Consider the following 19,471-nt stretch of genomic DNA (forward strand, 5'->3'; position numbering starts at 1 on the left):
AGTGTTGGGTAACGTGCCTTTCAGGGATCCCCTACTGTTCATGGGGCACTGCAATAACTCCTGTTGGCAGGTTCTTTCCTAGTCGGTTACAAAATGAGAAGTGAGATGACTATTTTCTTAAAATAAGAAAGCCAGAACAATGTATGCTGATTTTAATTGCTTCTTAAATAAATGGATGGAATCAATTATTTAGTTGACAATGTTTATCTTTTCAGCATCTGAAGGGGGTTTATTAAATCCAGCTGCTAAGCCATTTCATTAGCCGGAGTAAAAGGTTCCTCACATCTGTGGAGAAGGTGCTTGAGGAAAATTGGGGGTGAACAGCAGACGGGACTGTCCTGGGAAGTGTCCGATAGATAGTGTATGTTTGTCTATGAACTGGTCTTGTAGGGATATGTGGTCTAATGTGGGTCAGCTACTTGTATCAAATGCCCAGTTTGCTTATGTGTCCCAGCTTTCCCCATGCATAATGGCTCTCACCAGGTTGCTCTGCCTGGGATCACTCATCTCCACCTTTGACCTGGTCCTTATTATCCCCTTAAAACAGTCAGCTGGGCAACAGCATGTGCACATCAAGGATCACATGGATCACAAAAAATCTTGGATCACCAGGAGTAAAATACTCTGTCCAACACATGGCACCAAAACAGAGCTTTGGCTGAGCCGTATTGTTTACAGTCAGCAGTTGCCTGGAGAATAGGTGTTTATTTGTAGTGAGTATATTAAGATCATTGACATTAGACATATATAGCCTGCATTGTGTCTTCTCTTATTGAAAGCTCTGTATTGGGGCAAGCCTTTAATTAGAAAATCTTGTGGCAATAAAAACTGTCCAACACTAGTCTTCAGCACCAGGTTATCATTGTGCTTATGAGGAAAGGCAGGGGGACGAAGAGAAGAAAGAGAGGAGACAATAGATGCTTTTCTGTGGAAAAATGACCTTTTGAAAATGACATTGCCCTTTTAAAACTGTAAGTGACATATCCTCTAAATAGATATTAAATAACAGAAAAATATTCCTACCATTCTTTAAGAACTTAAACATGAAGTGTTTTACTTCCTCTAAACATCCATATTTGGTGAAATGTGCATTTTTTAAAGGACTAGATTTATACATTAGGACTGGCAGGTCTCACAATTTCTTTAGCTCATTTAACAGCACTGAACCTTCCTGTTGCATAACGGGAAGATGGATCACTCTTTTAGATCAGAAGTCAATGTTACAAGACTGGTGTCCCGTTCTTCCTTCTGACTCACTCATTATAAACTTTGTATCAACATAGCATACAAGTGGGTAGTCCCAATCATCTAATGCTCTAATATTACATTCTAATTATTAATTCACCTGAGACAAGTGGGTCTAAATTAAACAAGTGAACTCTACATCCTAAGCAGCTTGTTTTCAGTCTTGCTGCTTTTAGATATAAAGTAGGTTTGTGATAAGACGAACAGTACCCAGAGTATCTAGCATATATGCACCAGATTGAATCAATGCATGTTACCTGTGAGGGTGAAATACTTATCTAGATACTGAAAGACTCCTGTGAGCTGAAGCAGCAGCCGATGTCTGGGCCTTGTCAGTGGTGCACAAATGGAGTATGAAGGAGTGTCCGAACAAACGCTTAAATGTTAATTCCCTCTTTACCACCTTAACCAATCAACCCGTTTCGTCACATCGTACCATCCTACTCCCTTCATTCTCTATTGTTCTGTAGTACAAGGTAGGGAAACCTTACATATCCACCAAGAATGCTCTTGAATCAAATGAGCAAATTCTTATGGAGGGTAAGACAGTGAGTGAGTGGGCAGAGTGAGGTCAAAAGAGGGATTTTCCAGCCTGGCTTCTAGAATGCAGCCCTGCAAATATGCACAATGAAGTGAAAATTTATAAGGTCAATGTACTCGTGTTATGTTATTACTTTTGGGTAATGAGACAACATAAGAAAAATCTTTGTTCTTGTCTTGATCTGTTTTGCTTTCTGCCTTGAGTTCATTTTATAATATAAGCTCATCTGGAGCACTACGACTCAACTGTCACAAGAAGAAAGAATCCATTCTTGTCTGCAGGAAAGGGGATCCCAAAGTGGTCTTGGGAATCCTGTTAGATTAATTCATTCCCATGTTTTGAGTTACCTCTCTATTCGATGTGAGTGCTTACACTTCTTAGTTAAACTCCAAGAGGACAAGGACTGCATAAGGGCTGCCAGCATCTTGCTTCTCCTCCTGCATCATTCCATTAGTTACACGATTTCACAGAACTAACCTGGAATGGTAGTCTTTAGATGAACTTTCCTGCCTACATTATAAGTCTCCATTTGGTTCAGGACTATCCCACTTTAAAAAAGCTACTTATAAGTTCCAGCTGCAGATTGTTTGCTCCTCATACTCACAAGGACACACAGGAACACTTACAGGTACATGCAAGCATCCAGAAAGAACAATGCATTGTCAAAACTGTCCTGTTGAGTTTGCAATCTAGAGTGAGTTACTGAGTGCTGATAAGTAAAGGAAGTGCAACCAGACAGCTTAATCCTCCAATTTCCTGTCTTCTAATCAGCCCCTGATTCTCTTGGTTTTAAATTAGAAACACTCCTGACAATATTCAGGACAGGTGAAGGAAAATCAAGTAGAAAATAAGGAAGGACAAAGCGTTTATTTCACTGTCTAAAGTTCACAGGAGAAATATGACCGTAACAACAGGAAATCAAGATTTTTAAGGAAGATAGTAGAAGAGCACAGGCTATCTTAAGCAGCCAATCACATTTCCGAATGAAGCAGATTTGGACCATAATTAGATTTAAGGAGAAAAAAAAAGAAGTAGTCTAGTGTATTTGCTTCTCTCTAAGAATAGTGAATTTTATTTGAAAAGTGGGTGTAGAGCACTGACCTCAAAGAAAACGATAAGGATAAATTCTTAATGTATGTGGAAGAAGAAAGTCAACCCTACCTCATTCAGAGTTTTCTTAGAACCTATTACTTCCAGTGCTAAGAGAAAATGAATGTTTTGAAGGCATAGAAAAATCTGAGGTTGGCAGATAGTCTCAGGCATAATACGGTTGCACTTACTTACAATGGTGGCTTCTATTTAAAGTTGTTTATTTAATAATTATTTCAGATCAAGCCAATCACTGCATAAAATATTTTTTAAAAAGCACACAAATGTACTAAATTCCATGTATATAAATATGTTAACCATGGACTCTTCCTGGGTCTCCTCTTTTTCATTCATCTCATTTATTACCATTTTAGCAGTTTCCAAGTTATTTCAGTCATTATCTTGAAAGGACTAGTTCCAATTCCTAAGAAAGTCTTCATTAGGCATTATCTTCAAAGGCCCGCAGAAAATGGCCATCAAGAAAAGTTGTTCAGTTGACAGTTAACGTTTAAAAACTGAAATGGGCAGGGTGGCTCACCATGCAGATTCAAGCAAACAGCAGCAAGAGGTTTCCATGAGCTGCCAGTCATTGTGGCAGGAGACTGCAGGTGAGGACTTTTCATTGGTAAATTCACAGACATATGCTTTATTCTTGCATATTTCAAAAAACAGGTGTTTATACCAAAAGCCATACCCAGATCCTTCTTGCCCAAGCATGTTTTTGGTATAACAAGTTTGCACTGTAAACAATTGGACTAAACAACAATTATTGATTAAAATCCATTTGTCAATTTCTAAAGATATTGTCAAACGTAATTGGCTAGGAATTCGGCCTGGGTAACAACAGCTGGTTGCAGAACCACCCCGTAGTTTTTGCTGTAGTCATTACAAACTTTAAATTTGGATGGTAGAAGAAAGACAAGTGTTTTGGAATCCTCAGATAAAATTTCCCATAACAAACCTTTATCACTAAGTTATGTTTGGCCAGAAGAAGGGTTATTCTGCCCATTTTAGGGCTGTTTGGGCAGAATGGAGGTATTCTGGTGGGGGAAAGTATCTCTCAGAGCATGTATGTGTATTCAGGGCATTTCCAATTTGTTTAGAGCTGGGGAAATTTTTGTGAGCACTTTCTTTAGTTTTCTGTCGGAAAGTTTCAACTAGAGATGTCACAACACGGTGAGATGAAGTTGATACGCAATATCTATTTCTTGATTTACATGATTAAAGCATTAGAGACGTGGCTCAGATATCAAAAGATTCTTCATAAGTGGCAGTGCCAAAGGTAATTACTGTTAAAATGTGCACGCTGGAACCCGGTTGCCTGTCAACCTTCCAGTTGTTCACAACTTGGTGGCTTTGACTAAAAGTTTTCATTAGACTTTCGAGTACCCCACATACTTTCTTGCTCCCTTTTGACATACAGACAGGTTTTTAATTTCTTATATGCAGCGTGCCCTCAAGAAAGTGTTTACTTTTAACCTAAAGAAGTAACAGCCAGTGATGTCCCTTCTCAGCAATTTACACCGTAAAACAACTGTTTCTTAAGTGGAAGCAGTCTTCTAAAGACAAAGCTAAAACTTACATTCAAAATCAATGGTGACTACTTCATCCAACAGATTTCCAGTTAGTTATGAGAAAGAGCACTAAACTCCGCTGTAAACCAGAGCAGTTATGGGGGGCAGGGACGAAAAGAGAGGGGAGAGGGGCATTCTTCTTAATCTTTTATTGACTGGCTTCTTTCATCCTAGTGTGTCTTTATTATTTAGGGGAAAAAAACCTAAAAAATGATCCAGAGCTCCACCCATTTGCACCTAAATCCTGGAATAGGTGATGATCCTCCACAAGCTGGCCCAGCACATGCCCCCAAACTAAAACAAACAAACTCATTTGCCATACAAATTGTTTACGATTCATTAAAAAGCAAAATTGCATATCCCGGTGCTGGCAGCTGAGGCCGAGTCTCCACGGGCGGAGGGGGCATTCACTGAGTTGCCTTTGTATGCTGGGAGGACCAAGCCGGAGGTTCCCACTATGAGCCCGGAGTCTGAGCAGCCAGATGACACAGGAGGTAATTTTAAAGTTTTATTTGCCTTTAATGTGAAATTCAGATCTTGAACTGTCCTTTGCTTGAAGAGTCATGTAAACCAGGAGAAATTTATTTATTTTTTTCAGCTTGGAAAAATTGTTTGGGTTAGTAAGGTGGTGACATTGAGGTAAAAGGCGTGAGGGCTATTCAGGGAAGAAGATCTAAAGAAAATGTGAAATTTGTATTCCTGTAATTAGTTGTTTTTCCTTCCATCAAAGCCTTTCCTTAGTTTACTAACAGTAATGAAAATTTATATCAGAATCATGTATAACTGGTATGTAGATCTAAAATGCTATTATGTACAGTAGCCCTAAGGGGAACTACAATTTTGATTTCTTCCCTTGGTAATTTCTACAACTTCGCCAAAGACCCTGTAGACTTATCACCCCTTATTTAAAGCAAAAACCAAGAAGCACTGGAAAAACTTCTTTGCAGTATGCAGCCTAAACAGCAGCATGCAATCTTTCAGCATTGTTTATCGTTAGTCAAACGCATGGCTAAATGCTCCTACCACTTCTATACATTATATTCCCCGTGCTAAAACATCTGTAAAATAATTTTAAGTGAAAAGCAACTTCCAAGTAAACTTTACAGAAAACAAATTACAGTTTTCCAAATTAGACAGAAAGAAAGAAGTATTTGGTGATCTTTGCAAGAAATAATAATAATAATAATAATAATAATAATAATGACACAATTTGTCATAAAAGTAACAGTCTATAAAATCTAGTACCTCTTGAAATACAGTAAGGAAACAGGGTATTTTACCCAGAACATGGCATCAGCACAGCTTTTTTCCCCCCCAAGCTTACAATTTAGCCTAGAAAATAATTGCCAAACTAATCAGTAAATTCATTTGTAGTGCTTAACAAGCTGTGTGCATTGAAGCAATATCACTGTCTCATACAAGCAAACCTTGCTCTTGCTGGCAGAAAGTCTAATGGGAAAATAAATGCCTTGAATAAAAGTTCAGGGTCGTAATAGATAGACGATTGCAAGTCTCATTAGCCCAAAGCCGTCTGTAATATTGTCCTGCAATCACTCACTGGTAAAGTTTCCGATGTCTACTTAAGAAATTACAAGAGAAAATATACATGTACACACATACCCACAACTACTTTTACTCAAGTCCTTGGAATGGACATACTGAATCCCAGGCAGCAGCCGAATAGAATCCCGCAGTAGTTCACTTTTAATACTCTCAGTCTTCCGAATTCCTACATCTTGCCAAAATGATAGCACCATTTGTCCAGGAAGGGAGAGTACTTTTTCTGTAGATCGTACAGTGAACCATGCCCTGTTTTGTAATTCCATTCGCCAGGCTCCCCCTTCCACATCACACACACTCTCCTTTTCTTAAACTGATATCTATGTGAAATGAGCTGAAGTTCACGGTCCAGTTAGGAACGGATAATACATTCATTGTCCTGGGAGCAAACTTTTTTTTCACTCCCTGGAAGAATTCACGCTTGCTGCAAGAATAATAATTACGGAAAACTAGGAATGCGGTGCTAACGAATTAATCCTTAACGGACACCACTCTAACGAGGACAGCAATGATTCTGGGACTCTCTTCCTCACAGGACGGGCGTCTCCTGTGACAATGAGCTATTGTACATCCTCCCACTTCCCTCTAGCTCGTAGATCCCAGAAGTCAAAGGTTGTCTGGCCTGGTTGACCATGACATGTGAGTTAACTCATTCTGCAGCTACAAGTTGGAAGTTCCTTAAACTTTCTTTTGCCCAGAGTAACTGAATGAAAGGGTGTGCAGCTCTGTTCCACTCAGAACTGGCGGTTCTAAGAGGCAGAAGATCTGCTCCTCCAACATAAACAAACATGGAAAAGTTAGATGTGAGAGCTGTGGTCCCCTAATGGGAGATGAGGAATGGAGGACTTTCACAGGTGACTTGAAGCATTCCAATTACTGGGGCATGAAAGGATTCACACGGGGCTTGCTTTCCTCCAATACTCAATATGCACCCCTGGAAAATTTCACAGCCAAGGAATCATGCACCCTATAGTTCTCAAAAACAAGTGAATAGGGTGAGAAGCTAGAGAGAGGACACAAAAACCAAGGGACAGGACAAACGGCGTCTTTTCTATCTGCAGATGGCTCTGGCTGAAATGCTGAATTCTGCCTGAAAACTTTTGATACTTTAAAAATATTCTTAATAATAATAATAATAAAACCCCAAAGCACCAAATACTGTCCCATAGAGAACAAGGGCAAACATTGCTGGGAACTCAAGTTGCAGAGTGGCAGGGAGAGGGAGGGTGGCAAGAGGGAGCAGTGTGAGGCAGCCCCACTGAAGAGTGTGAAAAAAATCAAATGTGAGTTTGATGAATGTGAGGTCTGGGACATTTTGTCAAAGAGGGAGGGAAAGTAGAAAAGGGGGGGAAAAGGAAAAAAAAGAGGCAGTCCCGGCTGCCAACTCACCATCCACCAAGTTCTGGCCGAGATGTCGTAGCAAAGCTGCCATTTGATGGAGCCGTCGGAAGCTTTCCCTGCCATTACGCTGTCAGCAAGCTTCATCTGATGCTAACTCACGGGAGATAAGACACCTAATTGAGAAAACATTTGCAGTGGCATGTGGGGCAACATGTAGTCCGGTCCATACCATATGGAATCATGGGTAAAAAAAAAAATCTCCTTGACAATGAACCAATCTCTCCCAGACCCAGTGGCAAGGTGAAGTGGAGATGAGGAGTCTGCTGCTGCAGTGTCTTCCCCTCTCCCTCTTTAAAACAAGAGCCCACTGCTACACATCAAAGGGAGGTGGTTAAAATTAGGGCTTCATCACTCAGATGATTTTGGTCTGCAAGGTTTTTCCTTTCCTTCCAACAACCAACCCCCCCTCTTTTTTTTTTTTTTTTTTTTTTTTAGGAGAATAAAGAGATTTAATAGGACAAAGGCAGGTAGTGGACTGCGGAGGGAGATCGCCACAGGCTATTAGCCTAAAATTTCTGCCTGACAGATGGAACTGCTTAGAGACTATCATGCAATGTTTGGGGCGTTTTTTTCCCTCCCCCCCCAACTCAGACTTTAAGTCTGATTCAGTATCTGTTTTTCACAGCCACTCTCTTCAAGAACGTGAGCTGTGCATTTCAGAAAGTGTTCGCTTCGCTTCTGCTGTGCTGCGCGTCTCCATTGGAAGCAAAGCAAAGAGTCTGAAACTAAATTTGGGAATAACTGAATAGATTTTCTAAGGAGAAAAGTGTTCCAGGGAAGAATACTTCTCCTTCTACACCTTGCTTGGTTTTTCTTAAGTTTAATTAATTCGTTAGTTAATTTGGTTATGAAAGAACCTAAATACAAGATGCCAGCATCGGAGTCCCTTGCTTTCTGGTTCAGTTGACATGGTGTTTAGTTGTGTTTTCATGTGAGTAAATTACTACATTCCTGATGTGGTACTCACTCTGGCTAACACTAGGCTATATATATCTATATTTTTGATGTTGCTAAGATGAATTCTGGGGGTCTTCATTCTTTAAAAATAAAGCAAGCAGTCATTATCAATTCATCTTTACACAGTTCTCCCTAAATTTGATAGGAGAGTCTCACTAACCAGGAAAAATTAACTCTGATTTCCTTAGTATGACCTAGCCATCTTTATTGTTTTGTGGAGATTTCAAGTTAAGCTTTTGTTGTTGTTGTTGCATGAGAAATGCAAGAACATGGACCTCGAAATAAGAAGTACTAAGAAATGAATTGTGTTAAGTGGGAAAAACTCGAGACAGCTGCTGGATTCAAGCCACTTATTTGAACTACTGGGGGAAAGTAAATGTCCAGAATCTCTTGTATGTGGTCACTTGCATTTGGGAGCTGTCATTCCTGTGAGCTGAGCTGGGCTGGGCTACAGATAACACCTGTGCAACAGCAACACTCACCCTCAGCTGTCTTTTGAAGATGAGCAACCCTAGGGCCCCCAAGTTCCCACCAATAATGGTCTACAGTTCTGTGCCCAGAAGCCTTCCTTGTGGGCACCTCGGGGCCCAGGAGAATTGTTCACTATTTCTCGAAATGACCCAACTGTGATCATTGAAGAGTAGTGTTTTTACAGTTCAACTATCTAATGGGCTTTTCCTAGTCATATTTTCAATCTAATTATTCTTTGGTAGCTTTTGTACAGGTCTTTAAGTTTCAAAGAGGTTAAATTTGATCACTTTTTTCTGTATGGCCTATTCTTTAATAGTAGTAGTAGGGGTTACTATTAATTATTATTATTATTATTATTATTATCTTTTTATCCTTATGGTAGTATAGAAGATAGCTATTTTTGACCAAAATAATTTCAGTAAAGTAATTTTTAATCTTTAGAGTCAGAGGTGTTTTCTCCTTTTAGTCGTGGCGTACAGGCTGCTCTTAGGGAAGTACAGTACATAAAATAAATCAGCCATTTGTTCCTTCTCTCTCGTCCCCCATTGTAATCCTCTAGTAACACGGGGCTAGGAGAATTATTCTCACTCTTAGGAAGGTTCTCTGAGTTTGCATGTCCTTGGCTCAGATCTCTTTGTAGACTCTGTGAGAGCATAGCAAATGTCAGATGGGCGCCGGAGTCTGATGAGGGGCACATGCTCCTTCCAGAAATGCACCCCAACATTTCATACCAGAACCCCCACAGCCTTGTGCAATCACCATCTGGAGAAAGAGAAGGAAAGAGTTTGTAAATTCTATGTAAAACGTAAAATAGTAACTTGACCCCTCTGAAGGACCAGGACAAGGAAGCAGCATTCAGCAGCTCCTGTCCCACCCATCACTTCCCTTGGGCTCTCTTTCCCACTCTGTCTCCTCCAGCTTCCTCTCCTGCATAAAGGTTCACGGACATGTGTACCTGTGAGGCTGTAGCCTTTCCATGTCTAAGTCAGAAACCTCTGGCGTTGGAGGTGTTTGTCCTCTGAGGCACAGCATTTCTAGGATTCAAAACATCGTATGCTTGTCCATTATTTATGAATGAATGGGGTACTGCCTAAACTGGCATCCAGTTTTCGTTTTGTGAGTGATGGAATACCTGAGGGGACTTTGCGGCAGATAACACAGTAGTTTTGAACAAAGGATTGTTAGATAGTTTTTGGATGATAGCTTTAAATCCACAACAATTAGATGCATTTAACTTGATCATTGTCAACTAAAAGCCTGATGGAAGCAGCCCTTCCTCATATAGCAGTCTTTCCACAGTGTGGCCCATTGTTAATAGCCTTAAAACAAGATTAAATAAAACATGTTAAATATTGCAATTATTGTGGGAAATAAAATTATTTGGTGAGCATAATGGGGAACAATTCAAGCATTTAACATGATCCAGGAAATGCTACTCCAAACAATTGCATTGCTTTATGCATTTTCCCCTCTTTGATTGCTGACAGATGCCTTTTTTGAAACAAACATCTAAATGGTTTGCCTTCAGTCAGGAAAAAAAATGTAGCAGAAAGCGGCTACATGGTTTGAATTTAACTCTTGTCATTTGAACACTTCTCCGTGCACGTAAGTGGATCTAAGGCAAAGGCAGCATTCCCATGGGGGAAAGAAGCCCATAGAGTCTGGGCTTCTTTTTCTTTTTAAACTTTCCTTGAGTATGTATTATAAGACGCGGGATCCCCTAACTGTACAATCAGGAGACCGAATGAGGTCCAGGTGATAAGGGGATAAAGAGAAGCCCCAGGAATGAAATGGACCATCACAAGAAGGCTGAGACCAAGCGCCAATGACTTTCTAACCTTGCTCTGGTCATCACAGACAAAGTTCCCAAACTGAAACATCATATATATATATACATATATATATATATTCATTGATGCCAGAGCACAAGATTTGCGGCAGGGTCTGTCCTCCAGTGCCGTGGGTACGGCCTCCAAGATTGCTGTCAACAGGTGTACAATGTACAATGCCGATGAACGGCTCCGATTCTGGTTCTGTGCTGCCAAAGGGCAGTGTGTAATGGAATAGTAATGTTTTTCAGAGGCTTGGGTAGCAGAGTGATTGAGAGTACTGTTTCTGAAGTCTCATACCCTGCTTTGGGGGTTACTGACTGTGTGACCTCTCCCGTCTTAATTAACTTCTCTGATTTTCTGTGTCCTATACTAATCAAGTATTCAAAGAAAATGACATTTATTTTGTAGGAGTATGTATGTATGTGAATTTATAAGCAGAAATATGCGTCAAGTGCATATTTACTAATATGTAAAAAGCACCGTGCTGTTACCACTATTTTGTATATTCTGTTCCTCTCTTGAGTTGTGCCTTGTTTTTCTATCTTCTGGTCTTGGGCTGTGAGGCTAGGTTGTCTCTCTTCTGTTCTCTCCTAATAATCTGTGCCTTGTCCCAGCACAGCTCTGATACTAGTATCCACTCCCAAAACCATGTCTTCCAGCCCCCCCCCCTTCCCACCTACACCTGAGATTCCTGAGGCAGGGCTGTGTCTTCCTTTGTTCCAGTGGCTGGGAGAATGGCTGGAGGTTCCCCAGTGGTTAGGTCAAGAAGAGCAGAAGACACAGAAGTCTGCCCACCTAGAGAGCCAGTTGCAGCCTCACAGCCCCACAGACTCCTTTTTCCTTGCTGCTCATGCTGTTTCTTGTTTAGCACATTGTCTGGGTCAGAGCTCTGCTCCACAGCGATCTGCAGCTCTCTGACTCCTTCTTGCCTTCCTTATCTATGTCACCCTTCTGTGTCGACTTCAGATAGACTGGCTGTATTACTACCTGTCTTTGATGAACATATGTCTTTTATCCATTCATCCATCCATTAAATAGCATCTCTGCAGTGCCAGCAATTAAATGCATTTCCCTCTCCTTTTAAGCTTTGTTTCCAGAACCCTTGGAAATGTGAAACTCTACAAGAACACGTGATTTGAACACAGCATGTAATAACAGCTAACGTTTATCCAGCATTTCCTCTCAGCCAGGCGATGTTCCAAGAGCCTTAAGTATTTTTTCCAGGTAGGTTCCTATGAGGTAGACTTATTATTAACCATATTTTACAAACAGAAACAGACGCTGGGAGGCAAAGTGTCCTATTTAGGGATCCTAAGTTAGAAATAGAATGAGGGCGAAGCCCAGGAGTTGAGTCTAGCCCTTTCATCCGTGGTATTACCTCTGAAGTCACTGATAGGATTTAGCACCTGCTGTATGCCAGGCATCTCTTAAGATGCTTTTAGGTGATGCACGTGAAACATGCATTACAACCCTAGGAGGTTGTTGTTATTTGCAATTTTCAGGTGTGAGTCCAACAGGTAAGAGATTCAAAGTTCAGGAAGATCAAAGACCATCCTGGTGTGTTAATGTACACCTGTGATCCTAGGAGGTATAGACAAGAGAACTGCAGATGAAGGGCCAATCTGAACTACAAACAAGATTTGGTTTTAAAAAAGGGAACGATTCCGCCTCCATCTGCTTGGCTAAAATATATCCCTCCCCACGCTTTTCCTATTCTAAGACAGTAATACATTGTATTTCTTTTGTAGAATTAGGTGTTGGGCTTCACAACTGCTGTCTTGAATCATCACTGTCTCTGAACCCCTGAAATTAGAAAGGTACCCTATTGCTGAGGCTTCAGAGCCCAGGTTAGGGCAAACGGGCATGTAAGATTAAAAATGAAAAGAAAAGAGAAACCTGTCCTGAAAAGAGATTATCTACTATTAATACCTAGGTCTTTCCTCTAACTGTAGTCAGGTGGAAAAAATTCCTAAATGCAACTCAGTACACTGTGGTGCAGTTTTTAAGTGAATGCGTTCACTCATCATCAACTTTTACGCACGTGGAAGAACCAATGTTGAAAGGTAGCGAGTTCAGTTCTTCCACGGCCAGAAAATGCTCACCACCCTTTTTGGAGGGAGTTTCTTTCTTTCTTTTCTTTTTTTTCAATAAAAGTGGCAAAGTTCTCAGCACAGATACACATCATTTCTAAGTATAAATACACTGGTGTCCCAAGCCACCTTGCAGCATGGTAGAAGCAAATTCATAAGCCAAAAAAAGGTATTGTTGAAGATACAGGGGGTCCAGACAGGCCCATTCCATTTGAATGATATGCTGTGGGACTGGTCATACTTTTGCCTGTGTGTGTGCATGCAGACATGTAGATTTTGTCCTTCAGAGAAACACGGATGCTTTTTCCAGCAGGAACTCACCCACCATGTCGCACAAAGAATTAATTTCCCCCTTAGTGGCAGCTCTTGCTCCTCGTTTCTATTTAGAAGTTCCTTGACTTTTAATCTCGCTCTGCTTTCTCTGCTAGCCAGCTGCCACCCAAGACTGGGCTAAACCCTCTGCCCCTTGTTAAAAAGGAAAAAAGAAGAAAGAAAAAAGAAAGAGAGAAGGCATGCAACACAGCTTCTAATAAGTACATTCACAACTTCTATACAAGATGCTTAAGAAAACTAAAAGGTTAATATATTCCAACTAGATGTTAGGTATAGAATGTCAGATCTGTCAAATTTCATTATAACTTGCTGCTCATTGGAAAAGATTTGATTTCTTTTGCCACGTCCTACTATGTTCAAGTCACAGACTGCCAGCAGCAGCCCACTGAAGACCACAGGCTGGCAGTGAGCGGGCTGGAGTGGGAAAGCAGCCGCAAGGACCATCTGTTTCCGATTTCTAGCTGAGCCAAGATGTGCAGTGAAGTGCATTCCATTCACCAGGCCAGCTTCTCCCCTGCTCAAGTTATTAGTGTTACAAGTGAGATGATCTTTTCCAAACAGCGGGGGAGCCATAATCCTTATGGAGGAGGATTTTAACACACACACATACACTCACAAAACATACACGCACACACACCACCAGTTAGACATCTTTTGTTAAAGTTGTGAGAAAGGCTGCTTATAAATTTAATTACAGCCTTCATGAGGTTTTTAAAGCTTTTTTCATTAAAGCAATGATAACCTCAGAGGCAGCAGTACATACATACACAAGTCTCATTGAATTTCATACCCAATATCTTTAGGATGGTTTTTATGGATATGTGAAGATATATGTGAATCCATCTTTTCAAGCATACTGGGTTTAGGGGTAATCAGTGGGACCCTAACTTATCAGGACAGGTGGGGTACTCTTGCAAACAGCACAGGACGGAACACACTGTGAAGGAGAGATGAGCTGTTTTTCTCCTATTGGTCTCCTTCGAAGGCTGAGCATTTTGAGGGGATGGATGTAAGAAGGCTGATTGTATGATAATGTGATGGAAATGCCACTCTGAGAATTTGAAATCTTAAGTAATTAATGTCATTAATCAGTATTTAGTAACAGGTGATTGACACCATGCCAGGTGCTCAGGATTCCAAGGGGAAAGCTGCGTGGCTTGCCCTCCAGTTGCTTGCTAGCTCTCACTGAGGTAGCAGGCACAGGAGTAGGCATGTACTTTGTAGTTCAGTAAAACCAGGGAAAGTAGCCTTGGCTCTTGTAAGTACATGACATGTGAGTTTGTGCTGTTACATGTCCTCTGTGGCTTCATTTATAAAATGGGAATGGTGTTGGGCAATTTGCAGGGAGGGTTGTGGGGATTAAATGAACTATTACCTATGTAAAAGAAGAATACTGGGTGTACATTTGTTAGGGATTAAGCCTGGTTGGTTTGTTTCTTTTATTTGTTTTTGGAGTCCTAGAGCACCTATGTATCTTTTTTGTGAATGAGAGGTTGATTTCTTTTGGTGTGGATGGTCCTGTGGCTTCTATTCAGGTACCTCCCCAGGAACACAGTAGACAGTATCTTTCAGTTGAACTTTGCTCCTCTGGGAAGGGGAGGTTGTTTGTGCTTGCACTCTAGCCTAGAGGCTCTTCACAGGGGCAGGCTCTGGGCTATGCCACAGAACAAGGCCTGTTGAGTCATATGCGTTCATTAATAACTAGCACCCTGACAAATGCTTTGGTTCCTGGTCAATGATTTTTATAAAAAACAACTTTTGTTGTTGAAATCAGAGATCACATAAAATCCATTAAGTAAAGTAAGTAGGTGTGGAAAATTAAGGCAAAGCCTGTTACTTTGCACACTAGGAAAATGAGGCCCAGAAATGAGGACTGCTTACAGTCATGGACCAAGTTAATGGCAGAGATGGAGCTCCATCCCAGGAAGGAAACAGAGAGAACAAGACTTTGGAAACACCTATGTAAGTTTATTGAGGCAGCTGTTAGCGTCAACATCTGCAGAGAGGTGAAGGAAGGGGAGGGGTTGGACAAGCTGTGATTAGAAGCCACTTGGTCATAGTGAAGACCCAGCAAATCCTTCAGAGAACCTGGAAGATGGGAGGCACTTACAGAGCTGTTCTAAAAGGGGCCAGGATATTATATTTATTGTATTTATTGACGGCGTGTTTCTAGGCTATAAAAGAGAAAGCCTCTGCTAGACAACAAGCAAAGGATGAAGCAGGAGCCAGAGGCTAGGAGGGAGCTGTCATCTGGGGGAGTGTCTGGATGTTTCTGCCACAGGACCTCCCAGAACTGGAGATGTCTTCTGGCTCACTCACTCCTGAAACAGAGGATCCCACTGGGTTCACTTCCCAACGGGTCAGGAGCAGGTCTCCTTCTCTACTCTTAACATATTCAACCCAGTGAGTTCAGAAGGATCACCTCTTACAAGCCACCGTGGCAGGGGAAGATAGACAGGTCAAGGAGAGAAGTGTTGGGCATTTCCTGGCCTTCTAGTTGTTCAAAAACAGATGCCTTTCACAGTAAATATAAAAATATCTGGTTTACTGTTTCTGGCTGGCTAGTGAGCCCCTGGGGTCTCCCCAGTTTCTGTTACTCTAGATACTACTGGGGTTACAGGCACCAGCCACCATTCTGGGTGGGCCCTGGGGATCTGAACTCTGATCTTCATGCTTGTGTGAAGATCACTTTACTCACTGAGACATCTTCCCAGCCCCTGAAGTATTACTTCTGACATAAGACTATGTTCACAAGCAATTACATTAAGAACTAAACTGTTTTAGACTTATATACAATGGTCTTAATTTAGTAGTTATATGTAAGTGAGTTATATAATGTATGTGTTTGCAAATATGGTGAAAGAATGTAACAGACCACTTACTAGTTGTCAACTTCCAGATCCAAGGGAAATAATAGTGAATACTTGTATGTCTATTTTTAGAATTTAAAGCATTTATGTAATTTCATATAAATGAAGTATGAATGTGATTTGACAATGATTAGAATTCATTGACTTCATATTTTCTCCTCAGTACATCATTAAAAAGATAGTTCCATGTATATACATGCCCATTCAAACATTATTCAAAGTGGTGAAAAACTAGAAAAAAATATTCCATGCAGTATAACCACATGAAAGCATATTGTGAAGCTGTGAAAGAAATGTTGTTTACAAATGGAAAGTGCTTATGCTGTAATAATGTGAAAAAAGCAGGATGCAAAATTGAACACAGAATGATCACAGTTCAGCAAAACCCAACAATCTATTCATTAAAAGACAGAAAACATTCACATGCTAATAGATGTGTACATAACTGGTGGGATTATATGTTTTTCTTTTCTGGTCTTATGAAATTTCAAAAGTCTTTGAATGAAAGGCTGTTGTTTCTTTAACAGAAACAAGTAGATGTTAAAAACTACTGTGTGCTGACTGGTAGTTAGTGTTAAGCATTCTTCCACAACCCATCATCACCTGTCCTTCTGTCTCCATGGCCTTGATGGTTGGCTGGGTGCGCTGGGTACTCCAGTGTGAGGACATATTCCTTCCGAAATCCAGGCTTCTTTGTCAATGAAGCATTACTAGACCAGGGGATCCTGGCAATCTGGAGTTTAGCCTATACTGTTTGGCATCTGGATTCCTCCTGAAAAACTCAGCACTAGTGGTTCAACTTTTGTGGTTTCCATTTGGTTTTACAGGAATCTGATAAACGAAGAATGATCTCACTGTTTCAGAGTCACTGGATTAGATGACTGAGACACAGTTTCTTATCCTAGGAGTCATGACCCCATGTGAAATTCTACAACTTATTATGTGTGTGGGGGGGGGTTCACAACAGCTGGCAACAGTGAACCGTTTCTTGGATCTTTAGTTGTGAGACTAGCCTTTAACTGCCGAGTCATCTATCTAGCCTCAGCGAAATGTTTCTGAATATGCAACAAACAAAAGCAAATTCCAAGTTTTATGTGTAGTGATTCGAAGGTGTTTTTGGCAGTGCCCACCTGTGTTGCATCACGGGACTTCACTGCAGCCTTCGGTCTGAGAGTACAGACACATTTTGCCCCATTGCTTACTGTCATGCTACGCTAAGCCTATGAATGCTGTTTGAAATACATGGCTCAGATTTGAGACTAGTGTATATTATAAATTGTAGTGTTCGTAGTGTCTATACAAAATTTTTTGCTTTTCTACAGTATTTTAATTCTCTCTCTGTCTCTCTCTCTCTCTGTGTGTGTGTGTGTGTGTGTGTGTGCGTGCGTGTGCATAGATATGTCTAATTCCTCAGTTCTCAAGATCAAATTAGTGTATATTTGTATTGCATTGTTTTAGATGATTTGATTTAAAAAATTGCTGTATGAGTTGCTGAGCTGAGTTTCTTTAAAAATATGTAATTCAGTGAGTTAATGAGCTGCCTTTCCTGGGTAATTAGATGGATGCAGAAAAGATTATAACGAGTGAGGTAACCTAGACCCCAAAAGACAAATACAAGGAAAGGTCAATAAAGGAGGAGAAGGGAGAAATAGCACCAAGGATGTTTGATAAAGCTACAAGGATCTTATTTTCATTTACCTAAAATCATATAAGACATGTGCGTGCGTGGATGTGTATGTAATATATACCTTAAAGGAAGTTACATCATTGGGGCTGACAATGCTCCCCACAAGAAACAGATTAACAGAACCCCCAGGAACAGGCATGGGGCATCTCCTCTTGAATGACTGGCTAGGGTATTTAAGAGACTCCCCAAACAATATAATCCGTTGCTGCTGCCCTTGGTTACCTCCCAGAGACTGAAGTTAAACCCCTACTACTGTACCCATATACTGGACACCTAAGATACAATACCCAAATTATTTGAGCTGCATATGACCTGAAAGCCTCTTTCCCGTGCTCTAGCTTCCAGGGTACCAGAAAATGCTATTCAAGCTGCCAAGAGAAGGAAGCAGTTAATAGTCCTACCCAGCTGTGATACCTACCAACCATGGCAATGACCAGAATGGCAAGATATCCATAAAGTCAACCAATATGTGAGGTAAGTGGCACTAACATGTTGGTGGTAACCAAAGATTGATTGTACTTAAGCCCATTCAACGGGAGGAAAACCATGTGCAGTACTAGAAACCTATCCAACTTTCCCTGCATAGTGAGGTCATAGATCTTAGAAAAGGCTGTTAGACTAGATTAGTTCCTGACTATATTATAAATAAGTGTAACTATCACCCTTTATCAACAAGCTCTTTACAGCAAATGAAGGCCATCACAAAAATCCATGACTGGACACAAAGCAGCCACCAATCAATCCTGTGGAGCCCAGCCCCAAAGGACACATCTGCACCACAGCTCCTGCATCTATGTTTTTTAAACATTCCACAACAGGGGATGGGAAGATTGTAAGAACCAAATTACCAGGAAGTCTGCTGTGAAACAGTTTCTCCTAGAAGTGTCTGCATAAACAAGATCTGAACAATGGCAATGTCAATAGACTTGAAAGAGGAAAAAAACCTCACAGGGCCACATCCCTGGATAAGGAACATAGTCAACTGATGAGTGCTGAGAAATGGGAGAGTCATCTTCCGTTAGGAATAAGCTCCATAATTAGTTAACTAACACAAACAGTATCTCTGAAACCATTTATATACAAACAATAGAATGGACTCAAAAGGTTGTATTTATATATTTGTGCATATATACATGTAACAATAACAATGGAACAAGAAGACGCTATTAGTGTGAGTGTTTGGGGAACTTGGGAGTAGTAGATAGAGGGAGAAAAGGGAAGGGGAAAGTGATGTAATTATATTTTAATTAAAAAATACAAAACATTACCAAGAAAAATCACTCGATGAATTTTGTTTTGTGATTAAGGCAGAGTTTCTCATAATTTCTGAAATGGATCTAAACATACTCTTACATTTATGCTATGTATTAATGAAGAATGTTGTTCTCAGAATTGATGATTATAAAAATAAATATTGATCACCTGAACAAATATTCAACATGTTCTGTATCTTGAAGTATCAAATAATCAGTTAAGATTCAGTTCCTTATGTAAACATTAGCAAGTATTCCCTTTTTATGAGTAACTAGATTTGATTTAGTTTTTAATAAATGGTAAAATTATATACGTACCAAATAATTGTTTAATTTTTTATGAGTAAATATACACCCATTTTAGATACCTGTATAGCAATGGTCATGTAGAAATTTCTCAGGTGTAAAGGGGTCAGGAGTGGAAAAATTAAAAAGCCTTGTTCTTGACTGTCTATATCTGGATAACATATTTTTATATGTTATAAATAGTATAGCTGCTATTTGTTTCTCATTTAACAGGTTTCGAGTTTGTTTTTAATTATTATAAAGAAAACATAACATTAAATTA

The 19,471-nt window shown here is 40.3% G+C and overlaps 1 long non-coding RNA gene across 3 annotated transcripts; it reads left to right on the forward strand.

The window, feature by feature from the left end:
- Positions 1-4,673: 4,673 nt before the first annotated feature.
- LOC106021484 lies at positions 4,674-19,077 on the forward strand. Of its 3 annotated transcripts, XR_005881351.1 has the most exons (5): positions 4,674-4,943; positions 11,756-11,894; positions 14,943-15,055; positions 17,989-18,124; positions 18,327-19,077. It is a non-coding gene; the product is annotated as an uncharacterized LOC106021484 (long non-coding RNA). The 3 variants fall into 3 exon arrangements; XR_002383657.2 differs by lacking the exon at positions 14,943-15,055 and having other exon boundaries at positions 4,680-4,943; XR_001196742.3 differs by lacking the exons at positions 11,756-11,894; positions 14,943-15,055 and having other exon boundaries at positions 4,688-4,943.
- Positions 19,078-19,471: the final 394 nt, after the last annotated feature.

Source organism: Mesocricetus auratus, unplaced genomic scaffold (genome assembly GCF_017639785.1).
Source record: "Mesocricetus auratus isolate SY011 unplaced genomic scaffold, BCM_Maur_2.0 Super-Scaffold_100014, whole genome shotgun sequence".
Taxonomy (NCBI): domain Eukaryota; kingdom Metazoa; phylum Chordata; class Mammalia; order Rodentia; family Cricetidae; genus Mesocricetus; species Mesocricetus auratus.